Source organism: Lepidochelys olivacea (assembly GCF_965140295.1).
Source record: "Lepidochelys olivacea isolate rLepOli2 genome assembly, chromosome: 12".
NCBI lineage: Eukaryota > Metazoa > Chordata > Testudines > Cheloniidae > Lepidochelys > Lepidochelys olivacea.
Window position 1 is genome coordinate 39,668,023 of NC_140422.1, and position 26,084 is coordinate 39,694,106.

General features: G+C 40.0%; 1 protein-coding gene across 4 annotated transcripts in view; it reads right to left on the reverse strand.

The window, feature by feature from the left end:
• ANKRD11 (ankyrin repeat domain containing 11) overlaps positions 1-26,084 on the reverse strand; it is a 228,863-nt gene that overhangs the window by 175,713 nt on the left and 27,066 nt on the right. For all 4 annotated transcript variants that reach the window (XM_084644783.1, XM_084644781.1, XM_084644780.1 and 1 more), the window contains exon 2: positions 17,703-17,781. The gene's annotated coding sequence lies outside the window, so the exon portion shown is untranslated. The remainder of the gene's footprint in view (positions 1-17,702; positions 17,782-26,084) is intronic.

Consider the following 26,084-nt stretch of genomic DNA (forward strand, 5'->3'; position numbering starts at 1 on the left):
ATGACGGTCCGCTGTATGCTGGAATATATATACTAACAACTTTACAGATTCATCACCTTCCTTGAAAGTCTAAACTCAACATGGTTCTACAATGCCCAGAGCTTAGACAATTTCAGGATTCTAAAGTTACAATGGTTTATGGTCCAGGGCTGCTGCACCTAAAACAGACTTGCTGTACCTACACTGGGATATCACAATGACTCTGCCCTTCCCTTCCCATGTTTCTTATTGGGAGAGTGGTCCTGGCTAGACCCCTGCTAAGTGGGAGGTGAGTTTCAGGGAGGACCTGGTATACAAAAGTTTGAGAACCCCTGCTCTAGACCATGGAAATGCTAGGAGTCCCAGTTTTCCAGAGGGGGTTTCCAACCTTGGACAGACTAAAGAAATAGCACCTTAAACTACCTTCTAATTATAATTTCTCCAATCCAACATCTTACATTATAACCCAATTTTCTCTGAAGCTAGAAACCTTTGCTTTATGACATCTTAAAATCTGGAATACCTGCTTTCAAACAGAATAAAGCATAAGTAACAAGTGGTTAAAGAGCTATGGCTACTAAAATGAAGGCAAAAATGAAGCAGGAAAATGCAAATGATAACCAGAATGACACGGTTGTAAAGCATGGATATAGCTTCATTTTTAAAAAGCCAGTATGTTTTCGAATGTTCACTTCGTAAAATCCTTCAGCAGTTCACTAGGTTACTATCGATACTTTCACGGTGGTTGTCATTCCCAACCTACTCAGCCTGTTTAATCCTACAATCCTAGAGGACCAGGGTTGGAAGGGACCTCAGGAGGTCACCTATTCCCACCCCCTGCTCAAAGCGGGACCAATCCCCAACTATTTGCTACAAACTGGTCCTGTTTTCGTATCTAAGAATTGATACAATGATCCAGTGAAATTAAATGGGGGCTAAACTGAATTTGGGGGAACAGCCCGATATTTTCTTCACTCTATTACGGATAGAGGAACCACTTATGAAAACAGCAGCAAGCTTTGGAGAGAAAAACACAGTGAAATTAGAAATATTTAATTTTTTGGAAATCAAAATGTTTCACAAAAATTAGTATTAACAAAAAATGTGCATTTAAAAAGTAAGTGAAATCTAACTTCAAGTCTCGCTAAGTCTGAGCTAGAAACACTAATGGAACAGTATAAATGCCTTTAGGATTAGTAAAAGTTTCCAAACACTGGCCCTGTACCAATGATCAAAGAGATATTTTCAGGCCCTGTATTTCCCAAGCTCAAAGACTAAATATGGAAGGGGACCTTCCATCAAGTCTGATTTCTAGAGTTTAGCAATCTGAATTTTCCTACTATCCCCAATCTAATTGCATTCTGAATATTTCTATAATGTCATTTTTCTTCCTATTAAGTTAACCTCAGTTTAATACTCTCTATTTGTGGTTGAATTCCCAAGATTTTGCTATAATCTAAACAGTTCCGAATCTAAACTGCCCCGATAGTCAGACTACATTAGCTTAATTTTACCATCAAGCAGCAGCTAATTATTTCATAGACAAGTATTAGAGAATGTACAAAGCCATCAGTGTTTGTAAAGCTTTTTGTTTATGTAATTTGCCCATTACATTTTGTTAATGTGCCCAGAGACCTTTAGGCATGTGGTGTTGAGAAACAGTTATGTTTCAGCCAAGGCACGTATAATGCACAGTACCTTATAAACATGTCGTTGGAATTCTAATTTGCAATTATGCACAACTTTTTGCTCTAGTTATCAGTGATAAAATCTGACTAATCCTCTTGCTCTTCATCTCCTAAGCTTGCACAGGAGCGTCTTGGGGCTTGGTGTTGCTTGCAAGTACGAAAAATAGTGAAAAAGATTAAGAAGCTATTAAGACTGTTGTGGATTAACTGTCTCCTCCCATGTTCTCATCCAGGCAGACCCATCCATCCATCTCATCCAGGCAATCCCACAAAAAAGTGAAGCCTTCTCCATTGGAACATGTCCCATATTTCTTCTGGAATATGCCCCAAAACAAAACAAGTCTGAAAGCAAAGTTATACCTCACCTTTATTCAAGTTACAGTGTAAAACCCTTCAAAGCACAAAACACACTGATGCAGTGGTATATTTAAAAAGATATATTTATATTAAAACTTTCCTACTTTTAACAATGAGGTTTCTGGGGAAGATAAATTAATTTACAGATGTTTGATTTTCCTCATCCACTGAGGTGTTGCAGGGGTTACTACAGCAGAGTCAACATCTTAATACTTAATATTAAAACAAAATTAACATTCATTTGCAACTAATTTTGAAGAGGGTTTTAAAAAATTAACCAAGAAACTGAGGAGAGGAAGATTCAGCCATGCAGTAGAATCTGAAGCATCCCACTGAATGTAGGGATTTCCTCTATGCTGGGTAGCCAAACTTACGGACCCTCCAAGACACACATGACAATCTTCAGAAGTTCGAGAGCCTGCCTGGGATTGGCACTTTAGCCCTACTCTTACTGAAGCCCCGAGCCCTCACAGGTAGGCCCTGTGGGGCTGAAACCCCAAGACCCCCTGTCCCTGCCCTACCACCCTGCTGCAAGGCAGAGGTCACAAGCTTCACCTCCCCCACAACCACCCAAGTCTAGTAGGTGGAGAATTGAGGGGGGGGGAGGAGGGAAGGGGGTATTCTGGAGGGCTCCGAGAGCTGCACTTTAACTCTAAAAGCCACATGCGGCTCACGAGCCACAGTTTGGCCACCCCTGCTCTGTGCTTTGCACTGCTAGCAGAGTCATTCTGACAGGAAGAGTTCTTTTTAATTTAGCATAAAGATGCCATTAAAAAACTGAAAAACAAAAACCAGGAAGGCAGAAAAGTTAGCTCCTTTTTATTGCTATGATCGACCAGTCGCAGGTTCCAAACAGTGATAGCAGCACCATGAACAGTGACACAACCAAGCCCAGCTCACATACTCAGCAATGGGGGAAGCTCACTCTAAACATTTTTTTAAACTCCTTTTGTTTACAAGGAAGTAATTTCTGCTGTAGTATTTTTGTGATTTTATTTTGTTCCTCAGAAGCCATTTATCTAGCAATAGGCATTTGACTCCGTATATTTGCTTTTCATACAGCATTCAATCTCACACAGTAAGTAACATAGGGAGATTTTAGCTATAGAGGTTACAAAATCTTAACAAATAATAGATCTGACCTTTGGCCTAAGGTTAATTGCTCAAACTAATTGGAGAGAGAGGGAATTAACTGGACTTCTACATTATACCCATCATTTAATGCCAATAAATTTTAAATTGGATAAAACAAACATCTGCATTAAATGCTTTTCAGTAGCCTAAGCATTAGTGAACATTTTCTTTCAGAAGTTTCTTTCCTGTATTATGACAGGTTTCAGAGTAGCAGCCGGGTTAGTCTGTATTCACAAAAAGAACAGGAGGACTTGTGGCACCTCAGAGACTAACAAATTTATTTGAGCATAAGCTTTTGTGAGCTACATCTCACTTCATCGGAACTGTAGCTCACGAAAGCTTATGCTCAAATAAATTTGTTAGTCTCTAAGGTGCCACAAGTCCTCCTTTTCTTTTTCCTGTATTGTGACTAAAATATAAATTTCTATTACAACACTTAACTTGAAGTAAGAAAATGCTGAAGGCATGCCCGTGAAAAACAAATACAGGATACGGGCAAGACTGCAAGAATGAGGTAAAAAAAAGACTAGCTAACACAGAAGAATTTTCTTCTGACTACAACATAGACTTGTTTTTTGTTTCTTGCAAGACTCCAGTAATAAGGCTAACTCTGCCGGAAAATAACCAGAACTATTCAATAATTACCTGTGAACCATCTTATTGTTATAGCCAGAACAGCTGAAAATTCAGATAAACACTGGAATCTGAGAAAGCAAACACAGTCACACCTACAACTATGTGCCTACTGACAAACTGATCATCAACTCCAATAACCACATATTTCAAAAGCTTGCCCTCCATGCTAATTCTCACTCAAAATTAAACTGAATATAACTCAGACATTACCCACACAAAAGTAGTCTCTCTCGTCATTTGGTTGCAGGCACTCACCAGCACCCTGAATTTTACTAGCTTTCAAGAAAATTAGAGGTAAACGAAATGTTAGATATCCAGGAAATTCAGAAATAAGGTTAAACTTACAAGTTTAAACATTTGAAAGAATGGAAATTCACATATAGCGGCTCCACACAATCTTAACTGTGCCCCAGAGAGATGTGTTATTTCTAGATCAATTACTTCTCTTAAAAGTCCACAGGTCTGGAAATCTTAAATCTGAAGACTTTCCACATGTACAAGCTGCAAATAATGCACTGAAATGCACACAAAAGAGTACTGGTTCCTTGTCTCCACTGTTTTGTTTACACTTACACACATCCACTAAGCAGCATACCTCACTCTAGGCTTTCTTAAATACACAACCATGACATAATCCCGTAATGCCCTTTTAACCATTAATCAACATATTAACAGAAATAACCCAATAGCAAAAAGACACTGAAGATCAAGTTCCCAGAGCCTTCCCATTCCCTCACAGCTAGGAAAAACAGCTGCTTTCCCCCCACTCCCATTACAGGAGCGAGGCTCCAGCTCTGGCACCCGCCCCTACTGATCACAGCTGGGGCAGTATGGGAGGGGGGCAGAAGCAGTCCATAAACTGATCCCAGGGCATGTAGGGTTTTAACACCTTAAGATCTACCAAGCATTTGTTAGGTAGCCAGTACAGATAAAAACCCAGTTGCATGATGTGCTCTCAGCAAGATAATGCAGATCTGATCACAGCTGCTACCAGGTCTTAGAATAGCTAGCAATCCAGCCAGACAGTGAGACTGAACATTTGCACCACTAATGGACAGTGAAGCAGCACAAAGCAGGCAATATTTTCTTTGCCCTCTGCCGGGATTAACTCCAAGAGAGAGAGAGTTAGGTATCAGTATGAAGGCACCACATCCCCATCCACCTCCAGAGCCCAGACATGGCTAAATCCTCTCCTCCACATTAATCTCTGCTGGGAAAGCAGCATGGACTGAAGTGTCAGCAGATATCATCCTGCTCTAAATCACCTTTCTATCAAGCATACACAGCACCCATCTCCCAGTTCTCAGTGATCAGCTGAATGAAGAGCAGTAGGCTAAAGCTGAACACAGGTAATGCTTCTTGGAGACACGGCTCACAAGATAATATCCCCCGCTATTGAGTTTGCCCTCAGACTGTTAAATAGGATTGCAGCGTTGAGTGTCCTGTTGGAATCCTGGATGCCCAAATTAGCCATGACATAAAAAAAACCACAGACCTATGAATGGCCAGAATATTGCATCCTGTCAGGAACAGACCTATCACAGTGATCCACACATCCAAGTTTAATTGCTTCAAATCATATCTTGAAAAGAAGCCACAACACTGAAAAGCGCCAGTTGGTACACAAAATACCTCTCTCTCCAGCAACACAAGCTACTTTGACCTTTGCCCTGGTAAGTCACACTCTGCACAGTCTCCCCAATGAATACAGAATCCAGGTAAAGTCCTCTATTATGACAATCAATGCCTTCTACGGAACTGGCCCTGGTTACCTGAGATCCCCTCCAATGACAATTACTTCCCCACTAAAAGCAATAAAACAGTCTGCCTGGATTACAGATTCAATTCCACGCAGATGAAAATGATCATGGACTTCACTTTCAGAACTAAATGCAACACTCACTTCTGCGATGCAGCTTTCCTACAGAAAATTCCTCTCTGCCTCACACATGCACACCACCTTTACTTACTCTTACAAACCAAAAACCTGTTAACTAATCAAGCTACAAGTTACGTAAGAAGGAAGATCGTATTACGATTTTCCAACAGCACTTTGGAGGTTCTCAGATACTATGGTGAGGGAGCCATGTGAGTACCTAGACAAGAGGTGCTGAGTCCCCTGAGCACCTCATAAGAAGATCAAGTCCTTAAAAATCAGGAACAAGGAATGACTGCCTTCGGAATGCAATTGTCTAAATGAACCTCCCTCTTAACCATATAGGATAGCAAAGATAACCCAAGTGGACACAGCCACTCTAAGAGCCAAGCGTTTTAGGTTTTTCCATTCACTGATATGAGGAAGCAATTTATTAAAGATGGAAAAAACTAGGCTTGTTGGTGTCTAAGGGCCTGTCTACACTGGCAATTAACAGCGCTGCAACTTTCTCGCTCAAGGGTGTGAAGAAACACCCCCTGAACGCAGCAAGTTTCAGTGTTGTAAAGCGCCAGTGTAAACAGTGCCCCAGCGTTGGGAGCTAAACCCCTCGTTGAGGTGGGTTTTTAAGAGCGCTGGGAGAGTTCACGCTGCGCCGCAACCTCACAAGGTACGTTAAATGCGGCCGCAGCAGTGCTTTAGCATTGCCAGGGTAGACTAGCCCTAAGAAGCGTAATGAGAATCACAGGAATTGGGAGGATCCTGAAGAACCTACAGCTCAGAGGCAAGCAATAAGTCTCTAAAGCTCACTGAGGGGATCAGTCCACTCCCCTGCAGACCTCAGGCGGTTCGAAGGAAGGGTGGGAAACCTCTCCACACAAACCCTGCAGACTGCCCTAAATTTCATAGAAAGGAAGTCCTGCTTCTGTTGACTTTCGGTGGCATATAGCAGTGTGTGCAACATGCAATGGGGCTCCACTGGGGATAACTGGATCTTGAGTGGGGGAACAAGCAGAGAAGGGGTGAGTTGTGCAAGACACTCACGAAGAAAAGTCTCTCTGGTTCTTTCCACTTCCTAGCCTTATCCTTAGAGAGATGAGTTAAAATTAGTTCATCCATTCCCAAAACCCCAAAGCAACATTAGTAATTAAAAAGTTTACTAGTCAAATATTTTAATCAACTGGCTGTTCTTGTGGTGCTCAGCTAAGGGAAAGGAGTACTTGTGGCACCTTAGAGACTAAGGTGAGGGTGAGAAAACCTGGATTTGTGCTGGAAATGGCCCACCTGATGATCACTTTAGATAAGCTATTACCAGCAGGACAGTGGGGTGGGAGGAGGTATTGTTTCATATTCTCTGTGTATATATAAAGTCTGCTGCAGTTTCCACGGTATGCATCCGATGAAGTGATCTGTAGCTCACGAAAGCTCATGCTCAAATAAATTGGTTAGTCTCTAAAGTGCCACAAGTCCTCCTTTTCTTTTTGCGAATACAGACTAACACGGCTGTTACTCTGAAACCTGTCATCAGCTAAGGGAGTTAAGTAAATAAGACTACCCCTGGTTCTTTCTACAGAGTTGCAAAAATGTTAAGACTTTTTGAATTCTTGAACAGAATTTTAGGGCGTCAATTCAAGAGCCCTATGTTTAGACGTCTTAAGGCATTTGACTTGGTACCGCACAACATTTTGATTAAAAAGCTAGAACTATATGAAGTTAACATGGCACACGTTAAATGGATTAAAACTGGTTAACTGAAAGGTCTCAAAAACATTGTAAAACAGGTTTCAGAGTAACAGCCGTGTTAGTCTGTATTCGCAAAAAGAAAAGGAGTACTTGTGGCACCTTAGAGACTAACCAATTTATTTGAGCATAAGCTTTCGTGAGCTACAGCTCACTTCATCTGTAGCTCACGAAAGCTTATGCTCAAATTGGTTAGTCTCTAAGGTGCCACAAGTACTCCTTTTCTTATTGTAAAACAGGGACTCATCACTGAGTGGGTGTATTTCCAGAGGGGTCCTGCAGGGATCAGTTTGTAGCCTTATGCTATTTAACATTTTTATCAATTACCTGGAAGAAAACCACCACCACAGAAAAAGCTTGCATATGACAAAAATTAAGGGAATTGTAAATAATGCAGAGAACAGCTCACTGATTTACAGCAATCTGGATTGTTTGGTAAAGTGGGTGCAAGCAAACAATATGCTTTTTAATACTGTTTGAAGTAAACATACACATGTAAAAATAAAGAATGTAGGCCACACTTATAAGATGGGGGACTATCTGGGGAAGCAGCGACTCTGAAAAAGACTTGGGGATTGTGATGGATAATAAACTGAACATTAGCTCCCCATGTGATGCTGGGACCAAAAGAACTCATGCAATCCTGGGATACATAAACAGCGGCATCTCCAGTAGGAGTAGAGAAGTTATTTTACCTCTATATTTGGCATTGGTGTGACAGCTGCTGGAGTATTGTGTCTAGTTTGGGTGCCTATAATACAGGAACTATGTTGATAAATTGTAGAGGGGTTCAGAGAATAGACACAAAAATGATTAAAGGATTGAAAACATGCCTTATAGTAACAGACTCAGAGCGCTCAATCTATTTAGCTTAACAAAGAAAAGGTTAAGGGGTGACTTAATTATAGTATAAGTACCTACACGGGGAACAAATATTTAACAATGGGCTCTTCAGTCTAGCAGAGAAAGATCTACCTTGATCCAAGGACTGGAAGTTGAAACTAGGTAAATTCAGACTGGAAATAAGGCATACATTTTTAACAGTCAGAGTAGTAAATTGTACCAATGATAAATTAAGGGTTGTATTCTCCATGGACAAATCTAAAATGAAGATGGGATGTTTTTCTACACAATAGGCTCTAGAAATTATTCTGGGAAAGTTCTCTGGCCTATGTTATGCAGGAGGTCAGACTGAATCATCACAATGGTCCCTTCTGGCCTTAGCATTTATGAGCTATAAACAAGGATAGCAGGCCCCAAATACATGTTAATCCATTTGCAAACTTTATGATATGCTTTGTATAATTTATTCATTTTCCCCTGACCAAAAGCCCCCCACCAAAAGAGCTGAATCTTTTATTTAAAATAAAAATAGCATCCACCATTTATAAGTGAATTTACAACAGACGAATATGTGCAGATGGTAGAAGTGAAAATGGTTACAGAGCTAATTTCAGTTTCATTTTGTATTAAAATAGTTGGACACTTGAATTTATCTTAAGCAGAGGACAGGTAGGGTTCCTGTAAAATTTACACTTTGGGTTTGCCTCCACCTCATAGTATTCAAGCACTTGAGTGTCAGTGTTAAATTCTAATTATTGGAAAAGAATGTCAATATTTGTGAGAACTCAATAAAATAACAGGTTCCCTATAATGACTCTTCTGCACCTTCCTCAAATCTGAAAAACAAAAAGGAGGAACGCCTTCTTCCACACTGTCCTCTATACTAGTAGTGACCTTCCTCTAACTCCAGTGAATCTAGTTCCCCCATCTTTGCCATTCAAATCCCTTCTGACAACCCAGTTCTTCTACTAGGCCCACAAACACTCATTTGCATCAGTAAACTGACCTCTCAAGTCCCTTCTTATTTAAGAGGGAATGAAAGATAGGAGGAGAAAATGAGCTAAAACATCCTAAGCCACCACCTCCTCTAAGTCTTCAGTTTGGGATTCAGTTCAGTCTGGATTTGGGCTGGAAATGGCCCAACTTGATCATCATTCACTTTGTAAGGAGAGTGATCATTTTAGATAAGCTATTGCCAGCAGGAGAGTGGGGTGGGGGGAGGTATTTTTTCATGCTTTGTGTGTATTAAAGATCTTCTACACTTTCCATAGTATGCATCCGAGGAAGTGAGCTGTAGCTCATGAAAGCTTATGCTCAAATAAATTGGTTAGTCTCTAAGGTGCCACAAGTACTCCTTTTCTTTTTAAGTCTTCAGTGTGTCTGGTTTTACCTGTGTGCCTTCCAGTCTGCAAGCTCCGCAGAGCAGGGACAGACTGTGTAACTTGTATGGCATCAAGTGCATCACTTGAACCTAACGATAACATGACATGTATCTTGTGAAAACATGCAGCCTAAGCCATAGTGTGTGTAATTCTCCCATCCCACACCCAGACGTCATCCTACATGGAATCTAGAGCGTAAATACCTCCAGGCAGAGATTACAACTTTATTCTCTCAGGCGCCACACACTCACTCTTTGAATGCTATACAAATGTTAACAGGTAAATAAAATGATTAATACCAGATACCAACTGCTGACATTTTCAGTGACTAGGTTCTGAGTGTAAAAATCTGTTCCATTTCTAAACACCACAAAGAGCCCGAAAGCACTTTTACTTTCGGAAAAGGTACCACCCAAGAAAAGAGTTGTGTAACAATGAAAGTTGCAACTGGTCAGTACACTCTATTTCAGTTATAAAATCCTTATGTGAGATGAATCATAAGCATGTGTCACTAAGGCCTAGATACAGTACAGGAATTTCCCTGATGAAAAATAGACCACATTTGTTACTGATGATAGGAAGAACGTTCCAGTACACTCTGCCATCTTTGCCTACTTGCTTGCATCATTGGCTTTGTTCTCAAAAGCAACCATGATTCATGAATCTAGAGGGTGTAAACTGATTAAAACTTACAAATGCCTAACTGCTGTCTTGGAAGGAGATTTTGGCAGTTTAAGTGTTCTAACCCCTTTAGGAAAGTAAAAACAATTCAGACACTGAGTATAAGAAATAAAAGCATTGTTCCTATTATAAACAATTATTGCAATGTTTTCTGGCCAGCTCTAGAACAGAAACATGGTAGGAAGATGGCATTTGGCATGGCAACAGTCTTCTCTACCAGGTAGAAATTGAGTTTGACTTATCCAAGTTACAGCCTGAGCAATACCATTTAACCAGAAGTTTCTTGTTAAACCCAGGAACTGCACAGTTAGGGAAGAGCCATGCTGTGCACTTGTCCATGGCAGACACAGCTTTGTGGTGAAAGTTTAGTGAGAGTGAGCAGGGAGGCTCTGCAGGCTCTAACACGGAGGGTGTGCAATAAAGGAGCTCCCCTTCCGGCAGAGCTCCCAAGGCGCATTCCACAGAGGGCATTCAGGTGGTGTCTGTCAAAGACATGACATAGAAAAGAAATTTAATTTCAAAAATTCCATTTCATTAAAATGTTATGCATTGTACAAGTAGCAGCTTAAGCACTCAAATCAGGAAATGCCAGAAGTTGAGGCTAGATGTGTAATCTGGAGAAGGGAGCTTTAAACCATTACAAAGACAGATTCCCAACTCTCTCAAAGGATGAACAAACTTGTTTCCAGCCCTAGGAGGGCCTGAGGTATTGACTTTAATTATATTTTTGTATTTAGAAAAAGTTTTGGATCTTTTGAGGTGCTGCATTCTTATTAGTTTTACATTTTCTGTCCTTCTGAACCCTAACGGAGTTGGATTCATGATAAATAAGGCAGCCTGACTTTACAAGTGGAGGAATACAATAAATCTGGATAAAATGGTAAATACAATATTTCTAAAATATTTTAAAATAATGTATCTTACAAAATACACATGGGCATGTTATGGCATAAAGGTTTTAAGGATACTCACTGGGAATGACGTGCATTACAGCCATTTCAAACTCATGCAGATAAACCCTTTATACAGCCCACACCATAATGCAGGAGTGGCCAAACTTACTGATCCTCCAAGCCACACACGATAATCATCAGAAGTTCAAGAGCTGATGCACACCTGCCAGGGCTTGGGGCCCCACTCCTGCTGAAGCCCCAAGCCCTAGCAGGCATGCCCTGTGGGGCTGAAACCTCAAGACCCCCCCGTCCCTGCCGGGCAGAAGCCCCTACCCCACCACCCTGCTGCAAAGCAGAGGTCACAAGCTCCCTCCCAACCCCTACCAAAGTCCGGTAGGTGGAGAATGGGGAGACATGGGCAGCTCAGAGATCCACACTTTAACTCTAAAGGAGCCACATGCAGCTCATGAGCCACAGGTTGGCTGCCCCTGCCATAATGTATTCACTCTGTATGTAATAAAAATGCTCTGCTAGATCTTATACTTTTCACCTGTTTACGATCTTATGTACAGGCTAAACCATGTACTGAGGATACGAGGGTAGTCTACATGGGACTTGAACCACTCCAGAGACAAACGTGAAAATTACGTAATATTTTAACACATTTTAAATTCTGAATTTTTTTATGCAAAAAGGATACTACCATTTTAGAACTACGGTGTGAGGAGTATAGCAGGAACATATTTTAACCAACCCACATGCCCAATAATTCTGCTTCTTTAATGTTATCTTGGACTAGTAATCCCACTTGCATGTGGTTTTCCAGCTCTCTCTCATCTTTAACATCTGCCTCAACATGAAGTACATACAAATACCCTCCCTCAGAATTGGAAACAATTTGTTCTGTATTTGTCAGCTACATGAAAAGAGCCTACACATTCATCTTGCCTACAACTGCCATGTTAAAAAGCAGAAAGTCATTCATTCAACAAGGTTTCTAAAATTGAGTGAGCCATCAGTGTATTAACTGCTTATTTTTGTTGACATTGGTATTTAGGATAACATATCACAAGTCTAGAGAACTGATCTATCTCCCTATTAATATCGATATGAAAATCTTAATGCAAATTGAAGATAGAGAAAACGTGTTAACAGTAAGCAAGGTTATTGATACAATTCAGAAAAACCAGGACATCCTCTATGACATCCTATAAGACCAGTCATATTGCATCAGGTCATGATCCAACTTGCCCAGTATCCTATCTCTGACAGTGGCCCATACCAGAATTTCAAGCAGAGCGTACAGAACTGGGCAGTTACCGAGTGACCCACCCCTGCCTTCCACCCCCAGCATCTGATAAAGATTTAAATTTGTCCTGAGTATGGGGTTGCATCCCTGACCATCTTGGCTACTAGCCGTTGGACCTTTTCTCCAAGCACTTATCTAGTTATTTTTTTAACCCAGTTATACTTTTGGCCTTCACAACATCTCATGGCAAGGCAACAAGTTCCATAAGTTAGTTGTGCACTGTGAGAAAAAGTACTTACTCTTGTTTGTATTAAACCTGATTCCTGTTAATTTCATTGGATGTCCCCTGGCTTTTGTATTGTGGGAAAGGGTAAACAACATCTCTATCCACTTTTCCCCATGATTTACAACTCCATAGACCTCTATCATAACCCCCCTTAGTCCGCTTTTTTCTAAACCGAACAGCCCTAATCTTTTTAGTCTCTCCTTGTATGGAAGCTGTTCTATACCCTTGATCATCTTTGTTGCCCTTCTCTGAACCTTTTCCATTTCCACTATGAGATGGGCAACCCAGACTGGACATAGTATTCAAGGTGTGGGCACACAATGGAATTACATCGTGGCATGATATTTTCTGTCCAGTTTTCTATCCCTTTTCTAATAGCTCCTAACATACTGTTAGCTTTCAACTGCTGCTGCAGTTTTCAGAAACTGTCCACTGTGAGTCCAAGATCTCTTCCTTGGGTGGCAACAGCAAATTTTAGAACCCATCATTGTGTGTGTGTCATTGGAATTATTTTTTCCAATATGCATTACTTTGAACTTAATGTTAATTTCATCTATCATTTTGTTGCCTAGTCACCCAGTTTTGTGAGATCACTAACTCCTTGCAGACTACTTTGGACTTAACTATTTTAAATAATTGTGTCATCTGCAAACTTTGCCACTTCATTGTTCACCTCCTTTTCCAGATCATTAATGGATATGTTGAATGCCATAAGTCCCAGTACAGATTTTTGGGGGACCCCACTGTTCACCTCTCTCCACTGTGAAAACTGACCTTTTATTCCTACTCTTTGTTTCCTATCTTTCAGCGAGTTACTGATCCATGAGAGGACTCTTCCCTCTTATTCCATGGCTGTTTAGTTTCCTTAAGAGCCTTTGGTGAGGGCCCTTTCCTGTCCAATTTTATATAAATCCAGTATATTATTTCAACAAAAAGCAGTAAATATTTAAATGTTAGTGTAATAAATTTAAAATGTTTTAAATAGAAAAAATTAGTGTTAAACGTATCACAAAATCAGGCCCCCATTTAGTTTAAACGATGCTGCCTTTATTGTAGCATTTCTTCGAGAAGACAATTTAATTCTGGAAGCATGTACTGAAATTGCCTTTCATTATGGGAGTCAGCTTTACAGTCAGGTTTCAGAGTGACAGCCGTGTTAGTCTGTATTCGCAAAAAGAAAAGGAGTACTTGTGGCACCTTAGAGACTAACCAATTTATCTGAGCATACGCTTTCGTGAGCTACAGCTCACTTCATCGGATGCATCCAATGAAGTGAGCTCTAGCTCACGAAAGCGTATGCTCAGATAAATTGGTTAGTCTCTAAGGTGCCACAAGTACTCCTTAGCTTTAAAATCGTATCCTTCTCAGGAGGTCAGAGTGAAGCGAGACTCAAGCTCTAAAAAGCAATTCTGTTTAGCACCACTACCTTATTCATCCTTTTAATCTTACACCTACATGTTCATTATGGACTCGATGAAATATTTGTGGCAAAACCACCATCAAAAGCCATTTCAATCTCTCTGCTGCTCTGAGAAAACCTTGACCCCTCTGCTTCTCTAATGAAGATGGTAGGGAAGTGAGAATTATACCAACTGTCAGCTCTTACACTAGAATTTTCTGCTACAGAAACATTCAAATCACTGAAACCTGGAGCATTAGGCTCAGTGTAATGCAGAATTTTCTTTCTGCAACAAAAACAGAATGCAGCTAACTTGTTAAAAACAAATATCTTCGAACAGCTTAGCAACAAAAAATACCTCCACCACACATTACCCTGGTATGACTGTCTTGCAAGATTACATACAATTGTATGTATGAAGCTAGATTCTTATATTCTCCTTTTAGTTCCCTCCCCTCTTTCCACTCATATAGACAGGAGTGGACTTTTTATTATTGTGAGACAGCTACAAGTCTTGTATTTTTTTCCAAGGTGGTAAGATTCATGGTCATTCTGGTATCCCATGGAAGAAAGTTCCATTATTGTCTGCTGGCTACCTCAGTCCCACACTCCCATTAATCTCACTCTGTTGATCGCTCCACTGTTTCCATAGAACAGAGATGCCATGGTAGAATGTTACTTCAAAGTGAGAAGCAATCAGATGAGTAGGATCACTGGGGTTCAAGACTCTGAATTTAATTCAGTGGGGAGCCTATGTAGTGTCCATTTTAGTCACCCATGCTGGTTAGCAGGGATACTGCTGTAAACTGTACAAGCTAGATTTTTTTTTTTTTTTGAGTGCCTACATGTTTATTCCCAGGTACAGTACCTTGTGCAAACTGATTATCAAAATCATGGACTGCAGAAGCCAAGCATTTACGGGATGGGGTGCAATATTCTTGCAGTATGTGGAAGGTAGCACAGCAGCTGTTCCTACTTGATTATCCATTACTAATGAGTCCAAGACCACCTCTAGACTGTGTATCACTGACAGCGGAGGGAGCAATGTCCTCCACTGAGGGTGAGTAAATGATACTGCTAGTTCATCAGGCTTCAGCCAGCTGTTCATCAGTCACTGATCTCGTTCAGACCGTGGGCTAATTTGGAGATGGTGTACATGTGCATAAAGGTGTGCAGCGGATATTCATGTGCTGAACTGCAACGATCACGTAGCCCTGACTTCATCACCAGTATTAAGCCCACTTGTCTACCTCTGCGGAGACTTTTTAAGAACTTGACATCTCAGCATCACCCAATCTCTTTTTTTTGGGTCATCTGCCAGGTTTTTTATTGGGCAGCAACCACTCCTGCGTGTACATCTGGACAGCACAGTGCACACTGTGGGTACTACCACAAACAATCGCCACTTTCCAATGTGATAAACAGTGAAATACTTTTAGCACTAGAAGTTAGAGCTATTGGAGTTTAAAATATTTGTTTCCTATATTTAATGTTGCAATTTTGTCATTTTCTCAGTAATATTCTCTCTCCATCCGGGTCATCTATAGTTGGACTCAATTATATAGTCAAAGAATACAAAAAAAAACAGACCAAACAAAGTTTTACTTTCATTATCTCAAATTTAATGGAAAATTCCATATTTTGGGTTGAGAAGGAAACGTTTTTGACCGGTTTTTAAAGGGCAGTGGTTGTACTAAAGCAGTTCAGAAGTTTGGAATGACAGTAGCAGTCTTGGGGGAGAGAGATTTGTGGCCAGACTGCAGACAAGGTAGATAAAGGTGCAGGATAGATGCAATTTGCCATGAACCTTTGCGATGTCACATAGATAGTACCACATCTGGCAAGAACACACGCTGTATACAGATACATAAGCCTAGATGATCACTAACATTTTCTTGTAGGTTAAAGTTATTGAAATGCATGAGGAAAAAATTAAGTCCTATTTTAAAACATCAGGTTCAAAATACAAATATTGCAACTGGATACTGCTCGGTCCAAAATCTAAAGGAATGAAACAAATGATCCTTCATATCCAATTATTAAGCATATCTGGTTTGTTACTATACACGGTGTTTCACAGTGGATGTGGTGCAGTGCCACAAAAAAACTCAGGTGAATACCAGTTAGAGAAATATTTACTTTGCATATCGCAAGAGGTCTCCTACTCTATCACATTTTAATTACTGTAATAAACTGTGGCAGGGGAGAGCTGCTGATGCTTGGCCTGTGTTCTGTTTCACTCTGAACAATTTTATTATTATTAATACTCACCAAGGGAAAGTGAAATAGCTTGTTTCAGTATGAATACCTTGGAATATTAATATGGACAGTCTAAGTACAACATGATTTATTTTCAAAATTTAGAATGGAAGAAAAACTCCACAAACTTGTGAAACAGACCATCTGATTCAGCGGATGCCCATTTCTACACTAAATTAGCCTTTTTTAAATAAAAGCCATTAGTATCACGACAACTAGATTACAACATAATTTACATTCAGCATAAACCAACTTTTAATCAAGCAGCTAAACTCCCAAGCACCAACACACTCTCTATGTTATTTATTAGAATCCTTCACCATAGTATTTGAGGACATATAGACAGGGAATTTAAATCCTGGACTGATACCTCACAACCTGCAGTGTTAAAAATGGCAGCTTTGCACCATGGAAAAGTGGAGAATCCCAGCTTTCAATTAGGATTCTGTTCTCTGAAACTGCCAAATCTGGAGAAAGATCAGTTATACTGTTTGTATTACTTTGCTTTTCACAGGACAGCAGCACAAACCATTCTCCCATAATCAATCTCAAATTAACCTAATCTAAATTCCCTTTTCTGCATTCCACTCTAAGTAATCCTACTAAGTTTATATATATAGAAAAAAAAATTGTGAATTCGTACCTCTAAGGATGTTATGAAAATGTAAGTCCCAAACACAGTTTGCATGAAAAGCAGTAATTTTCCAAAGCCTTCATTTATTAGCATTATGCAAACATAGAAAATATAGACGTCTACTCTCTGTTGGCTTCAACTACCCTAGCTATAACCAGCAGAAGGAACATTAGACAAGTTAAAATTTTAACTCAAAGTCTCTTATTTAAGAGCTTTAGGGGAATCCGAGGTAGAAAAAAGGCTCATAACATCCTGTGCAAGGATATTAAAAGTACCTTACGGACTCAGCAGCCAGGCACACTAACACGCTATGAACTTTGCTGAAATTAGACAAAAACTGACGCCAAACAGTTCACTAGAATAAAATTAACAGTCCTGCTTTCATTAAGGGTCAGGAAAACATTGCTACATTTGAACAGATTTTTTTTAAAATGGAAGGTGTTTTTTTAATATCCATGGACATTTGCTAGGATAAAATTCAGTGGGTCTCAGCTATTCCATCACAAAAGTTTAAAATGTTCATATTCAGCGTGAAAATATCAGAAAGGTGAAGTAGAAAAACACCATCTTCATCATACTAGTATTCGGCTTTGTTGGGCGGGGGGGTTTGCACAGAAACAACACAAAACAAAAGAAAGTGATTCAGAAAAAAGTAACTCAAATATTTACCGATTCCATAGCTGAAAGCTGTTGCTAGCGGAGCATGTATTAAATCCAATAGAGGTGTGTCCCAAAGCAGCTGTGTATCCTGAAAGAGAAGACTAAAATTAGTTCATGTAAATATTAAAACACATAGTTAACTTTTAACTTCACTTAAAAGCATACCAGGCATTCAAAGGAAATGTACTAAATAAATACACCCGATAAAAACAAGACTTTATCTTTGTGTCTACCCCTATGACTTTCTGGTCTAACAGCCCTTTATCAGGACTGGAACAAGAAATGGTTTCATGGCAGGCTTGGCAGTACATCAGCAACTAATTTTTAAAAGACAGCTGAAAGCACGTTCAAGTCTCTCAACAAATTGTTCTTGGTTTTACAATCACACCTTCCTATTTTTTAAAACATTCTCTTTTCTGTTGCTGTGAGACCCCGAAGTAAATACCAAGGAAACTGACTCCACAAGGGGAAACATTAAATTGCATGCATGCTGTCAAATCCAGTAACCTGAAAAATACATTCTCTCTGACCTCTTTCAGATATAGTAATCTTAGGCGCTACCTGCGACAGTAGGGAAATTCAGACAGAAATGTGATTGTTTTTAAAGTTGGTGTCCTTTTAATTTGCCATTCTCAGAGTAGCAAGCTGCTGATTAGAAAGACCTGGCCTTTTATTCATTATTCTTGCTGCACTCACTTCTTTTTAAGGATCTTTTTCAAATGAAATTCTGAAATTGAAGCTTTGGGTGCTGGGCAGCGATTGCCAACAGTTTCCTGGACATCTGAGTACAAGGGGGAAGTACAATGATGGATCGGATGACAAAGTTAGTGAGAAAAAGGTTAGCACAAACTTTCCATTTAAGTAAAAAAATCAAAGTAGTGTTCAGTTACTAGTTTTTCACAATTCTTTCCTAACTGGAGAAAACTGATACATAATATCCATAATAAATTATCCAAATAGAGCAGACTACTGGATATTATGCTGGCATAGTCTTATTCATAACTGCAGAGAAACCTGCCACTTCTATGGGAAAGAAAAAAGATTGTTAGCTCTATAAGGGAAAATGCATACATAGCAATCATATGTATAGCTAAATAAACTAATCCCCCACAAACTATAATCCTAGCTGAGAGATGTTTCTATTACAGACTACCAGAAACATTTGGTTCAATGCAAAGACGTTAAAAAGAACTAAGCAGAAGCCATTGTGCAGGTTTCCTCAAGCAACTGACTTCATACCCTTGACATGTACATTTAACCTTCTGGAACAGTTCTCAGGTCACTCAGAAGACTAGCTGACCTGAAATCAGCTTTAAAAGCTTCTTCAGATCAAAAAGAAAAGGAGTACTTGTGGCACCTTAGAGACTAACCAATTTATTTCTCTAAATAATTTATGTCTCTAAGGTGCCATAAGTACTCCTTTTTGCGAATACAGACTAACACAGCTGCTACTCAGAAACAATTCTTCAGATCAGGTGCTTGAAGACTTGGTGTCATTACACACCTTGAATATGCCATTTTCAGAAAAAAAAATTGGAATGTATAAGAGAATCTGAACCAAAGACTCACATTCTAATGATCTAGATAACAGGGGAAGAACAGGGACATCATGAACAGATTGTTCTATATGAGGAGAATCTCAGATGTTTTCAATAGTCAGAGAGGAAGAAACTATGCAACTCTTATCACAAGGGCTCTCCTTTTACTAACAAGCCAAAGCAGTCACCTTAGAACAGTGCTTTTCAACCTGTGGTCCTTGGAGCCCTGGGGGTCTGCAGACTATGTCTAAGATTTCCAAAGCAGTCCGCACCTCCATTCCAATTTTTTTTTTTTTTTTTGAGTTTAGCAAATGAGAAAAGGTTGAAAACAACTGCCTTAGAAGATATTTACTGGAATCCTTTGAAGAAAACCTTCGATGAGACTGCACACAGTAACTGAAAAACTTCATTTCTAAGGCTCATCTCCCACTGCTTCTTCTAGTGAGGCTGTTCTGAAATGCACCAACAGCAAGGAAGAGTATGCCTTTCTAACCTATCATTTAAATTGCTCAATCAAATATGACCTTTTAAAGAAAAGGCATTTCTTACTTGTTGGAAACATGTAGACTTTCGTTATTCTATGCCCTGTCTAGGAAGGACCAGATACATACATATGAGAACTCAAAATGATTGTTTGGGCACACTTAAATGACTTCTAAATCATGTATTTGCAGCTACGAAGACTTATGAATACCGTTCTGCTGAAACCCTGGGGGCTCTAGATACACAGTAAAACAAAATAAATATTATGGCCATGGAATCATTTACCAACCTTCTCCAAAACTTGAAATTTGTTTTGGTCAAGGTCCCTTAAACTCAGAACATGCCTAGAGAAAGGTGACTTAAGCACATTTTCCTATAAAAGTCATTTTGTTCATTTCACAAGAACAAATTTTTGGTCCCTTTTTAAAGTGATTACATCCCATACACAATGCTGAGAGTTATGTTAGGACTGCCACTAGTCTCTTCTATTGTTTCCAGCTCTAGAATATCCCCTCTAGTCTAAAACATGGCACAGAGGAGAATTATGCCTCACTGATTCACTTTAAGTTACTGTGAGCATTCAAACAGGTTTTTTAAATAATTTTTTGCAGACTATCGTCCCTTCACATAAATTGCTTTTATTGACTGATCCCACAAAGAATCCTCTTCATCTCCCAAATCTGGATTCTCTCAAATATACTTGTTCTGGGGACACAGTGACCATGACCTCTATTCTTGCTAAGTAGTAATACAGAGCTAGAGAAATCAGAAAGCACCCCATAATTGCAACTTCCCTCCACTAACAGGAAAAGCTTCTGCACTTTATCTAGACTCCAAAGCTGGAGATGGGATGACAAAGGACTTTAAAGAGTCCAGGCACAACTATAACTCCAACTCCTAAGTCTTATTGGGAGAAATGGGGAAAAAAACAAAGCACTAACTTCCTAACCTCCACAACACAAGAGAACCAGTTAAACACGCATATCTAGCATGTGATAATGGAACATTTAATATAAACTAGTGACTTAAGCAGGGGGTTCCAAGAAGTCCCAAAGGGCAGGTGACCTTTTCATTGTAAGCCCCTTAATAGGAAACAGTACGCACTGCAGCAGATCACCAACAGTACTGTGCGTGACCAAAGGCCACCAAGGAAAGGCTTAAAAAAAATATATATATATCACGATACCTCCCCACATCAGCTTCTAGGACAAACAGCACTATTCAGGCAGTGTCTATGACCCAATTCAGACTGTTCTAAGGGTATATGCATGCAATTCCATTGAGTTCAGTGGAGTGACATCCTGAGTTACTCTGACTCAGGATTTGGCCCTATTTTTGTAGACTCACTCACACCCCTCTGAAAGCACAGACTCTGCTATGGCCTATGTCGTTCAGCCTACACTGAAAGAATGACAGCCACTAACCACCATCTCTAATATGGAAACATTTGTGACTTCTTGTCCATTTTGATTCCAGCAAGATGTCCCTTCCGGACTCTAGGATTCCCACTTCTCATCTTTATCCTTCGCCACTTCATACCACAACCGTCCTTCTCCCAATCACCCCTGCTCCCCCCATATCCCTCTCTGCACAACAGACAATACTGCTTTTGCCATGCTAACCCCTTTACTAGAAACAGTCTGTGCAACTCCTTTCCCTGTCCTTCTGTGATGTGATTGACTGGGGGACCTGTCTATGTACAATTTATGAATGCCAGTTAGATTTTATTAACTCTGTATGTTTATTGTACTGTACTTTGCTGTAGTCTTACATCATACTGCTTGTGATAAGGAAAGGGAGGGGCACCTGGCTGCGTGCCTCGCCTCGGAATGAGATGGATAAGGACCATCAACAACTGAATGAACCTTGCCCTGGCAGAACAATGGGGTGGTTGCAGTGTGAGTAAAACCAGTTTATGTCTGAACTCCATGGGGGTAGTGACCAAGCCCAGATCTACACTACAGACCTATAACTACATAACTTCGTCACTCAGGGTGAGAAAAATCCACACCCCGAGTGACGTAGTTATACCGATCTAAACCCCTGTGTAGACAGTGCTATGTCGACAGGAGAGCTTTTCCTGTCGACACAGCTCTCCTATCGACATAAGAGCATCTTCACTTAAGTGCTGCAGCTGTGACAATGCAGCATTTTAAGTGTAGCCCTGCCCCAAGTAACAAACCACCTGACAGGGAACCTGGATCACCTGACCGGGGGCTTGAGGCTGATCAGGAGGGTCACATGGCAAAGTGGACTGGAAATCTATAAAAGGACCAAGTCTGCTCAGAGCAGCTCTCTCAACCAGAACAAAAAGAAGTCTGTGCCGGAAGAGTAAAACCTGGAGAACCAGGAACCCACTGACCAAATCCCAAAGAATGCTCAGGAGCGGTGATGAAACTGGAATTGCATGCAGGCGTTTCTTATTTTGCATGGATCTGTATATGGTGTGCTGTCTAAAAGTAAAGAGTGATTGGTTAAAAAATCCCTATGCAAAATATTTTCTTCAACTATCATTTATCCCTGAGGGGTTAAACTCTAAACCAGAGTACGCATGAAAGATGGGCTCTAAGGAAGGTGTTCCTAAGCTACTGGGGAGTTTGGGGGCGGGGGGTTCTAGCAATGGTCTGGGGGCCTACAGCAGCTGCACCATAGGGTTCCACTTTCGAGAAGGGATGCCAGACAGTCTATGCCCAGGGAGTAGGAGCCCAAGGCCAAAGAGACAGTTCCTGGAACCTACTCAGGCCCTAGGGACCTTAAAGCACACAGACCCAATGTGTGGGTCCGAACACAGAAGCCTACTGAACGTTCAAGCAGGGGGATCTCAACCAGGGCTGTGACATCTACCGATGGGTTTTTCAATTATTGTAAACAGACAATTCCTGAACACATTACTTTTGAGAAGCTGAATGCAGGAACAGAAGCTGGTTTACTCTGGTGGAATTAAGAGATGGTGCCCTCTAAGGTACAGATTATTCAAAACCAGAGGCAATCACTTACTTGTTTTGTATCTAACCAAAGATTGGTAAGTGAAGGTTTCAAATACTGAAAGGTTTCAGAGTAACAGCTGTGTTAGTCTGTATTCGCAAAAAGAGAAGGAGGACTTGTGGCACCTTAGAGTCTAACCAATTTATTTGAGCATGAGCTTTCGTGAGCTACAGCTCACTTCATCGGATGCATACCGTGGATACTGCAACAGACTTCCACGGTATGCATCCGATGAAGTGAGCTGTAGCTCACGAAAGCTCATGCTCAAATAAATTGGTTAGTCTCTAAGGTGCCACAAGTACTCCTTTTCTTTTTTCAAATACTGAAGAAACTTGGAGATGCTCATTTGCCTTCCCCATTCCATTTTTTAAAAATTTCCATCAATTTCAGAGGATAACATTTCTACATAGCTTCCCCTCAACAAACCACCTTTCAAGCACTTAGGAACAAACCAATGTGAAGAAACCAAGACATTTCTCATCTATTAACACCTGGTTAATGTCTAAATATGTTTATATGCCACAGTTCCAAAACTGTGGTGGCCTGGACCATTTGCTGGTGTCCCAGAGCGCTGTTTGGTTGCATGGTTAACTCACATGCCATCTGCTTTTAGGTCTCTAAGCTCTTTACTGCAAATCAGCTGCAAACTAGGATGAACCAGCCTAGCTGCCTCTCCTAGGGGTCACTGCTACCAGTCAGAGTGGCGCTGACAGTCACCAGCTGGAAAGAAACATCGAAAGGTGAAAACAACAAAGAAACATGCAGGGAGGACCTGGCAACAAGGGAGGTATGTGAGGGTACAGAGAAAAAGAACACCGTGGAGCAAGTGAATGTTTTCAGGGAAGCAGGAGGAAGCAATGAACAGATGGAGAGCATGGAGACAGAGAGCAAAAGGAGACTGATTAGCGCCTTACAAAAAAGGCAGAACATAATTAAAGACATACAACTACATTCAAAAAATACTTTTTTTAATGTTCCTCTTCCATGTAAGCAATTCTTGTACCATCAGAGGGATGCTGTGCAATTGTGAATGGGCAGTGTGGCAGTATGGAAGATTATGAATGTCTTGCATTTATATGTCACCTTTTACCCTTAACTATGGTATGGTTAAATGTTCCCATTACAAGACTTACAATTGTTCTATGCTGAAGTTATCCACTTACAAAAAGTGAACAAATAAAGACAGCACAAAAATCAAAGCTGAACTTCAGCTATCCCATCATGGTGCTTCTTATAATCATTGCAGTAATTTCTCAATCAAATTGCTGCCAGAAGTCAAAACAAATCCTGTCCAATGAAACAAGGAAATGCAATTTTTGTAACAGATTTTTGTCTGACTTTCTCTTTCCCAGAAGATTTAATGCTAAAGTAACATGCTTAAGTTACCTATAACCCTATAATTGATAACATTTATATAATTAGTGTGCATGACTTGTATAGTGTTAACAGGATTCTAACTAAAATTGTTAGAAAAAAAATCCAGCTAATGATATTCTGAAGTAATTCAATAGTTTTCTATTTTCCAGCGATATGCAAAGAATTACTTCAGTGCAGGAGTGTCCAACGTAACAGCCAGATTTGGTCTACGAGTTCCATTTATGAAGTCCATGTGGCATTCAGACTGTGCAGAATCCAAATTTTCATTTTTTTAAAATTCCTGCACCTCATGGCGGTGAACTATTCAAATGAGATGCTTAGATGAATGGTGCAATCAACATGCACCTAGTTGAGTAAATTTTAGAGGCTACTGTTATAGAAGTCGACATAACATTTAATTTGTCGGGAGCTTTAAAATTCTTTTCCCTACCAACTTTTTCTCCTTCACTTTTATTTTACTGCAAATCTAATGCTTCAGGAGCTAAGATGACTAAATTCCCTTCTTTCTGTAAGTGTGCACTGCCGATTGTCAAGCAATAACATTACTGACCTGTACTTCCAAAGATTGCTGCTACAAAGCAGCAGGGAGACCGTCCTGCAACATGACATGAAAATGGTGGAATTTTAAAATTTCTCTACAATGAAATGGTGTTATAAATACAAGATAATTAAGTATTCAAGGAGGTGGGATTTTGGTTTGAAGCAGGTAAAGAGCCATTTGAGAGCTGTTATGATCCTTAATATCATACACATATTAAATAAGTGGGGAAACCTAGGTAAGCACTTAAATTATTTAAAAAATGAATAGTCCTAGCAATCCCTACTCTATAGCAGAAGAAAACTAGTACAACATGCATCGTCACCAGCCTTTACCCAATGATGGGTTCTGAATTCTCCCTGCTGCATTCACTGCACAAATATGTGCTAACCAGACGTAGTGCACTGCCTGGCTTTTTCTTGGATTTTTTCTCTGAAAAAGTCAGATTAGGCAAATTAGTAGTACTCTCAAGCTTCCTTTAAAAAAAAAGCATACCCCTTATATATTTCTTGGATCCAATGTAGACTCTTAGTGCTTTTCATCTTCAAAGCACTTGACAACCACAAAATGTGAATTTGGCAAAAAATAAACTTTTAGTACTTTTCCATATTGAAATTAAATACGGACTGTTTGAATCACTTAAGTCAGACAGTTAAGATCTGAAAGAGAGGTGGCTCACTGGTTCCAACAGCTAGTGAGATGGTGATGTGTTACAGACTGATGGCACTGTGTAAAAACTATAAAACAGAATGAGATTTTTTTACAACTACATCAGAGATACAGAACTTCAGTCACGACAAAGGGTGTCTGAGAAAAATGACCTTAGGAGCCAAAACTTGTAAGCACTTAAGAATTCTAAATCTGACAGACTCGTAACATGCACAATTTTTTTTCTGTAGCAGTGTGGGAGAACCAGATGCTTAAATCCTGCTTCAAAGAGACAAACAAGAGCTCACAACAACCCTACAACAAGCCAGAGCGACAGGACAGAAAAACAGGTTTCAGAGTAACAACCGTGTTATAGTCTGTATTCGCAAAAAGAAAAGGAGTACTTGTGGCACCTTAGAGACTAACCAATTTATCTGAGCATAAGCTTTCGTGAGCTACAGCTCACCAAATGCCACAAGTACTCCTTTTCTTTTTAGGACAGAAAGACAAATTGAGAGGAAGCCTTTCACCTTCAAACTAAGGACTTATAATGAATAGATTTTTAAAGTAAATACCAAGACCATGTCCCTCTAAACTGCTAATCAGCAAATAAAATCATTTTGATTCAGCAGACAGTAACTTCCATTTTGATGATGATACAAAAATAAGGTGGACACTAATGAAATAAACACTAGATTCAGCTGCTTGATTTACAGTTACACAGGCTTCTTCATTTAGAAGTCTCTTCTGGGAGAAGTGTATGCGTTTTCCAATACCAGCAGAGTTAGTGCACTCATCTGCCTTTCCACAAAATAGAAATTA